Source organism: Desmodus rotundus, chromosome 8, assembly GCF_022682495.2.
Source record: "Desmodus rotundus isolate HL8 chromosome 8, HLdesRot8A.1, whole genome shotgun sequence".
Lineage (NCBI taxonomy): Eukaryota > Metazoa > Chordata > Mammalia > Chiroptera > Phyllostomidae > Desmodus > Desmodus rotundus.
In genome coordinates this window covers 36,021,258-36,029,203 of record NC_071394.1, presented here as the reverse complement: position 1 = coordinate 36,029,203, position 7,946 = coordinate 36,021,258, and the positions used below count along the sequence as shown (strand labels likewise).

Below are 7,946 nucleotides of genomic sequence, written 5' to 3'. Positions count from 1 at the left end.
TGGTAAATATGTAGGTAAATATAAAATAATTGTTCTAATTTTCTTTTTTTATTTATTTTTTAATTTTGTTCTAATTTTAAACTTATTGAAAAGATAATTGCTTAAAAATTTAATTAATATGTAGTGGGGTTTGTAACATATATAGAGGCAAAATATATAATAAGTAAAGCACAAAAGACAGTAGAGGTGAAATGGAAGCATATTGCTGTAAGGTTTTTGTTATATGTAAATTGGTGTAATGATATTTTAAAAGTATTGCAATAAAGTAAAGTGGCATATTATAAAACATGGAAAAAATGGCGATTAAAGAAATAAAATGGAGTGATAGCTAATAAACTAACAGTGAGAATATAAAGTATGAGTATGTTTAAAATATACTCATTTGAAAGAAGAAGAAATAAGAGAAAAAAGAACAAATAGTAAAAATAGAAAAAAAACAGTATTTAAAATCAAACCATATTGATAATAATTTTAACTGCAAATGGAAAAATTAAAAGAAAAAATGTCAAATGGGATAACAAAGTAAAATCCAACATACAACCTGAAAGAAGCTCATTTTACATGTAAAGACAATTAGGTTACAATTAAAAGATGGAAAAACATGTTATACAGCAAACACAAATGATTAGAAAGTTAGAGTGGCTATATTAATATCTGACAAACTTCAGAACAAGGAAAGTTACCAAGGATGAAGATGAACATTTCATAAAGATAAAGGGATAATTCATCAAGGATACAAAGCTATCTCGAATGTGTATATACTTCATAATGGAGCTTCAAAATTGTTACAGAAAAAACTGACACAAATACAGTTCGATATTTAACCATTCTTTTCTCAGTAATTGAAGGAAAGAAAATAGAAAATTATAATGGCTCTAGAAGACCTAATTAACTTGACCTAAATGACATTTAAAAGAACACTTTAACCCAAAACTGAATTATACAAAATCTACATAGAACATTTACTATGATCGATCATATGCTAGGCCATAATATTATATTTTTTAAAGTTTCAAATATAGGGGTGTCTGTTTTCACCCCACTTATTCAAAATAGTATTTGAAGTCCTAGCCACACAATCAGTCAAGAAGGAATAAAAGGCATCCAAATTGAAAAGGAAGAAGTAAAACTGTCACTATTTGCAGACAACACAATACTATACATAGAATACCCTATAGGCTTCACCCCCCCCCCAAAAAAAACCAACCTCAGCCTAATAAATGAATCCAGCAAAGTAGCAGGACAAAAAGTCAATATTCAGAAATCAGTGGAATTTTTATATACCAGTAATGAACTATCAGAAAAAGAAACTAGGAAAACAATCCCATTTACTATTGCAACAAAAAAATATATAAATAAAGTACCTAGGAATAAGTCTAATGAAGGAAGTAAAATACTTGTGCTCAGAAAACTATAGGACACTAAAGAAAGAAATTAAGGAAGATACAAATAAGTGGAAGCATATACCATGTTCATGGATTGGAAGAATCAAGATCATTAAATGTCCATACTACCCAAAGCAATCTATAGATCAACACAATTCCTACAAAGGAATTGTATGCCGTAAACCAATGGCATATTTCACAGAACTAGAACAAATATTCCAAAAATTTATATGAAACTAAAAAAGATCAAAAAGAGCCTCAGCAATCTTGAGAAAGAAGAACAAAGTTAGCAGGATCACAATACCTCATATCAAACTATACCACGAGGTCACTGTAATCAAAACAGTCTGGTACTGACATAAGAGCAGATACAAAGATCAATGGAACACAATAGAGAGCCCAGAAATCAACCAGTACCTATAGGCCAATTAATATTTGATAATGGAGGCAAGAGCATATAATGGAGTAAAGCAGTCTCTTCAATAAATGGTGTTGGGAGAACAGGACTGGTACATACAAAAAAAAAAAGGGAAATTAGACCACCAACTTACACCATACACCAGAATAAACTCAAATGGACAAAAGACTTAAATATAAGTTATGATAAAAATCCTAAGAGAAAACATAGGCAGTAAAATTTCAGATATCTCATGTAGCAATATCTCTTTGCCCATATATGTCCTAGTGCAAGGGAAATAAAGGAAAACAATAAAGAAATTGGATGACATCAAATTAAAAAGCTTCTGCACAGCTACAGAAACCATCATCAAAATGAAAAAGGTACCAACTGTATGAGAAAACATATTTGTCAATGATACATCAGACAAGGGTTTAGTTTTCAAAATACATAAAGAACTCATATGAATCAACACCAGGAAGACAAACAATCCAATTTAAAAATGGGCAAAAGACCTGAATAGACACTTCTCCAAGGAGGACATACAGATAGCTCATAGACATATTAAAAATGCTCAACATACTAGCCATCATAAAGATACAAATTAAAACCACAATGATATATAAGTCACACCTGCCAAAATGGCTAACATTAATAAAACAACAACAACAAAAAAACAAGTTGGCAAGGATATGGAGAAAAGGTAACCCTAGGTATCCCTAGGGTAACCCTTGTTGGTGGGAATGCAGACTGGTGCAGCCACTGTGGAAAACAGTATGGAATTTCCTCAAAAAAAAAATTAAAAAGGAACTGCCTTTTGACAAGTGACTCCACTGCTGCGAATATACCCTATGAATCCCAAAACACCAATTAAAAAAAATATATGTATGCCTATGTTCATAGCAGTGGTATTTACAGTAGCCAAGAGTTGGAAACAGCCTAAGTGCCCATCAGTAGAAGAGGGGATAAAAAAAACTGTGGTACATTTACACAGTGGAATACTATGCAGCAGAAAGAAAGAAGGAATTCCTACCTTTTGTGGCAACATGAATGGAACTGGAGACTACGCTAAGTAAAATAAGCCAGTTGGTGAAAAACAAATACCATATGATTTCACTTATAAGTGAAATCTAATGAACAAAATAAACTAATGATTAAAATAAAACCAAAGGCATAGGAGACTGACAGCTGTAAGAGGCAAGAGTGGAGGTGGAGACTGATTGAAAGAAGATGAAGGGATTAGTCAAAGAACATATATGAATTACCCATGAACATGGGCAATGGTGTGGGGGTTGACTATGGAAAGGGGGACAGGCTGAGTCCCCCTTTCTGGGGGCAGGGGTGAAGAAGGAAAAATTGGGACTATAATAGCATAAACAATAAAATATTTAAAAATAAATAAAATAAAAAGGTTCACTAACAATGATATATACTTCAACTTTAGGAATCTATAACTTAAGTAGAATGAATACAATAATAAAGAAGGAGAAACAAAAAAAGAAAATGGACAGATAATATAGAAAACAAATAACTCTAAAACCTAATTCTTTGAAATAAGAATAATCTAAAATTATCAAGATGAGGAATAATGAGAAGACATCACCAGAATCTAAAGACATTAAAGTATAATATGAGAATATTTTGAACCATATTATACCAATAAATATGGCAAACTACATAAATAAACAAGTATCTTAAAAGATATACATACCAAAATATATTTAAAAAGAAATATAAAATCTGAGAATTTCTATATCTATTTAAGAAATTCATTTGTATTAAAAACTTCCCCTTCAAAAATAAAATTCAACACCTAGATGGCTTCACTGGTAAATTACAACAAGTTTTCAAGGGAAATATAAAAATGCTACAAGAATTTATATGAGTTATTAAGTTAATAGAATACACAGTTTATAAAAGTCAATTTCATTGTGTATACAAACAAGGAACAATCAAATATTTCAACAAAAATACCATTTACAAGAGCATCCGAAAGCAAAAAAAAAAAAAGTTCAAAGAAAAAAAAGAGCTGTGCTAAGAGAAATTAAAGAAAACCTAAATAAATAGAGATATACCATGCTCATGGATCTGAACACTGAATATTGCTAGCATGTCAATTCTTCTCAAATTGATCTATATTCATCACAATCTCAATCACAATCCAAGCCAGCTTTTTTGCAAAATTGACAATATTATTCTAAAATGTCTATTTCCATTAAAAGGATTTTCAAGAATAGAAAATGTAGCTTGAAAAAGAAAAACAAGGTTAGAGAACTTAGAACACTTGATTTTAAGACTTACTATAGAGTTTCAGTAACCAAGGCGGTGCTGTGCTGTCATAAAAATAGGTAGATGAATGGAGCAAAATAAAGAGACCCATGTATATATGGTCAATTAGTTTTTGCCAAGGAAGCCAATCTAATTAAATAAGAAAAGAATAGTCTTATTCAACAATATGTTGAAACAACTAGATATTTATATAGAAAAAATAAAACTTACTCTTAGTTTACACCTTACATATAAATTATTTTGAAATTGACTATAGATAAAACTATAAATCCTGTAAAAGAAAACTTAGTAGAAAATTTTTGTAAGCTTGGGATAGGCAAAGATAACTTGAATAGAATAGAAAAAGCCAAGAATATAAAAGAAAAAAATGATAAAATATATTTCAAAACTAAAACCTTCTGCTCTTTGAAAACAACAGACTGGAAGAAAACATTCGCAGTATATTTTTCTGACATATGGTTTGCAGCAAGTATGTGTAAATGCAAACAACGTAATAAAAAGAAGGCTCAAAAATTTGAACAGACACTCAGAAAATGAATATCTGAATGGCCAATAATCACATTAGAAAATGGTCAACATCATTAATTATTGAGAAAATGCAAGAGAGAGAGAGAGAGAGAGAGAGACTACTAAATGCCCACAGGAAGGCTAACAATAAAGGGACCAACATTGCAAGATGTTGGTAAAAATGTGGAACAACTGGAAATCTTATATGTGTAGGTAGGAATTTTGAAAAGCAAAACTACTCTCAAAAATAGTTTGGCAGTTTATTAAAAAGTTAAATATACTCTAACCACATATCCCAGCATTTCCACTCTTAGGTGTTTATCCAAAGAAACAAAAAACATACAAGGTCTGTCCAGAAGGTATCCAGCCATGTAATATGAAAAATAGAGACATTTATTGAAGAAGATACAAGATACATTGTACATAAAATGACACCTCAGTCCCCTTCAAAGTAGGCACTTTGGGACATCACACAGTTCTCCCAGACACCATCACCTGCCCCATCGTATTTTCCTGAATTTCACTGATGGTCTGAAATCTCTTTTCCCTTACAAAGGTGATTTTAATTTTGGGAAAAGCCAGAAGTTGCAGGGCGCCAAATCTGGACTGTGAGCATGCTGAATTACTTGCGTGACTTGATGTTTTGCAAAAAAACTCTGCATAAGACATGATGCATGAGCAAGTGTGTTGTAGCTGCCAATCACCAGTTGCCCATAGCTTCAGCCTTCTGAATCATCCAAATAGTTTCCACAGAAGATAGTTCAAGCTTAATGCAAAATTTGATGCAGGTTCGTTGCTCAACTTGCTCAGTTATTTCCAATGTGACAGTCATGCAGTACACATGCTCAACAGCATCTACCACCCCTACTGACTAGTACAGTGAAGTTGTCATTGTTCACACATACACATTCCTGCCCACTCTCTTTGTCTGCCAGGTTACATCAATGTTGCACAAACCATTTTCATTATGTTAACAATGGCTGGACTTTTATCAGACAGACCTTGTATGTCCACCCAAAATCTTATATACATGCATTCATAGCAAATTTATTCACAACACTCATGAGGAGGATTATGGTGGTCCTTGTGATCCCCATTTTCTGGTGTTCATGGCATGGAGCAAAAATTTTCCAACCTTTTTCATGGCACACATGAACTAATTACTAAAATTCTGTGGCACACCAAAATAAATATTATATACTTGCCATGACAAATATATTTGTCAAAAAATTGTTACAATTTTGATTCATTCCTACTGGATGGGTATCATTGTATTGGCTGTTGTCATCTTTTTGTTTGACAATCTACCGGAAAAGAAGTCAGTGCCCCTGATTAAATAGTCAGGTATTTCATGTTTTAAAAATTCTTGTCACACACCAGAGTTAAAAATCACTACCCTGGAGTAATTCCTTTTTCTTGAGGATAGGTGGGACCTGAAACTCTCTTCTAACCAAAGGAACATGGCAAAGTGATGCCATATCACGCTTGTGATTCCACTTTGCTATATAAGACTCCTTTTTGAGCAGCGCGCTCAGCAGTCCCGCAGATCTGTTTCTTGCTTCAACATTGTTTGGATGAAACAGATCCAGGGATGCCCCTTTTTCCAGCCTCCAACCACCCCCCAACATCTTTTCCACCTCAGTAATCCTCAGCATCCGAGACCAGCCAAAACTGTTGTTTGCCTTTAATTCCTTATTGCCGGACAACTGTGAGCTTCCAAATTCGTCAGAATTATTCCACCTTGGTGGAGGCCCCATCAACTGCCTGGTCAGCCTGCAGCTGTGTCCTCCTATACCTACCTCTCTGTGGGTTCCTATTTTTGAGAGTTGGCTGAGGAGAGGCTCAAGGGTACCAGGCATCTCGCAACAAATGCAAAACCAGCACAGTGGCTTCCATGACATGCTGAAGCCTTCCTCAAATGAGTGAAGTAAAACTCAGGACACCATGGAAGTCACTGTGGTCATGGAGAAAAACCTGAACCAGGCCCTTTTCGATCTGAATGCTCTGGGTCCTACCCACATAGAACCTCATCTCTATGACTTCCTGGTGAACCACTTTCTAAATGAGGAGGTGAAACTCATCAAGAAGATGAGTGACCACCTGACTAACTTCCTCAGGCTGGCTGGGCCCAAGGCTGGGCAAGGTGAGTATCTCTTCAAAAACCTCACCTTCAAGCATGACTAGAAGCCTGTGGAGCCCAGAGGCCTTCAAGGGCCCCTCTGCATGCCCCTGGTGTCTGACTTCAGCCTGAGCCCCACCCTGACACCACTAAGCATCCTTTTAACCAACCTGGAGCTTTCTCCCATGTATTGGACCAAATGGAAACAATAAAGGTTTTTGCAGGGGGGGAAAAAAAAAGACTTCTTTTTGATACAGACTCTCTACAGAAAGTGTAGTTCTCCATTACTGGCTTCTAAGAAGCAAACCAACATGTCTTCTACAGCCTCTAGGAAGTGAATTCTGCTGAAAGCCTGACTGAATTTAGATAAGACTCCTTTCCCAGTCTAGCCTCCATATAAGAACCCAGTCCTGGCTGACACCTTGAACAACCTTTCAGAAGACCCAATCTCCTAAGCCAAAGATTCTGTGAGACAAAAAATGTTTATTTTTTTGAGGAAGGGGGGAAGTTTGCAATGATCAAATTTACTTTTTTGTTCTTTCTTAGTATAGAAAACAGACACCAACTTTAGCTGAATTCCCATAGATGAAAATCACAAAGCACAGTTACCCTCCAACACAGCAATTATAGTGAAAAGAACTTGCTGACATGTAATTTCAAGAATGATGACGTTGAGGCCCATGCTCCCTAGGTTTCCATTTAAAATAGTGTCTATCCTCTTTCTTTTCTGTTTGTTTATTTTGTGTTTTAGATTCGATCATTGATAAACATGTACTTATTGCCATATTATTCAGATTTTTTATCTTTTTTTTCTTATTATTAAAAGACCCTTTAACATTTTATGTAATATTGATTTGGTGGTGATGAACTTGTTTAGCTTTTTCTTGTCTGGGAAGCTCTTAATCTGTCCTTTGATTCTAAATGATCACTTTGCTGAGTAGTGTAATCTCGGTTTTAGGTCCTTGCTTTTCATCACTTTGAACATTTCTTGCCAGTCCCTCTAGCCTACAAAGTTTCTGTTGAGAAATCAGCTGACAGTCTTATGGGAGCTTTCTTGAAGGTAAGTAACTGCTTTTCTCCTGCTGTTTTTAAATTTTTTTCTTTTTCTTTAACCTTTTACATTCTAACTATAATGTATCTTGATGTGGACCTCTTTGGGTTCATCTTGTTTGGGACTCTCTGAACTTCCTGGATTTGTACGTCTATTTCCTTCACCAAGTTAAGGAAGTTTTCTGTCATTATTTTCACA

The 7,946-nt window shown here is 34.4% G+C and overlaps 1 pseudogene; it reads left to right on the top strand.

Annotated features, from left to right (window-relative positions):
- Positions 1 to 2,423: 2,423 nt before the first annotated feature.
- On the top strand, positions 2,424 to 6,762 carry LOC139441093 (ferritin light chain pseudogene; annotated as a pseudogene).
- Positions 6,763 to 7,946: the final 1,184 nt, after the last annotated feature.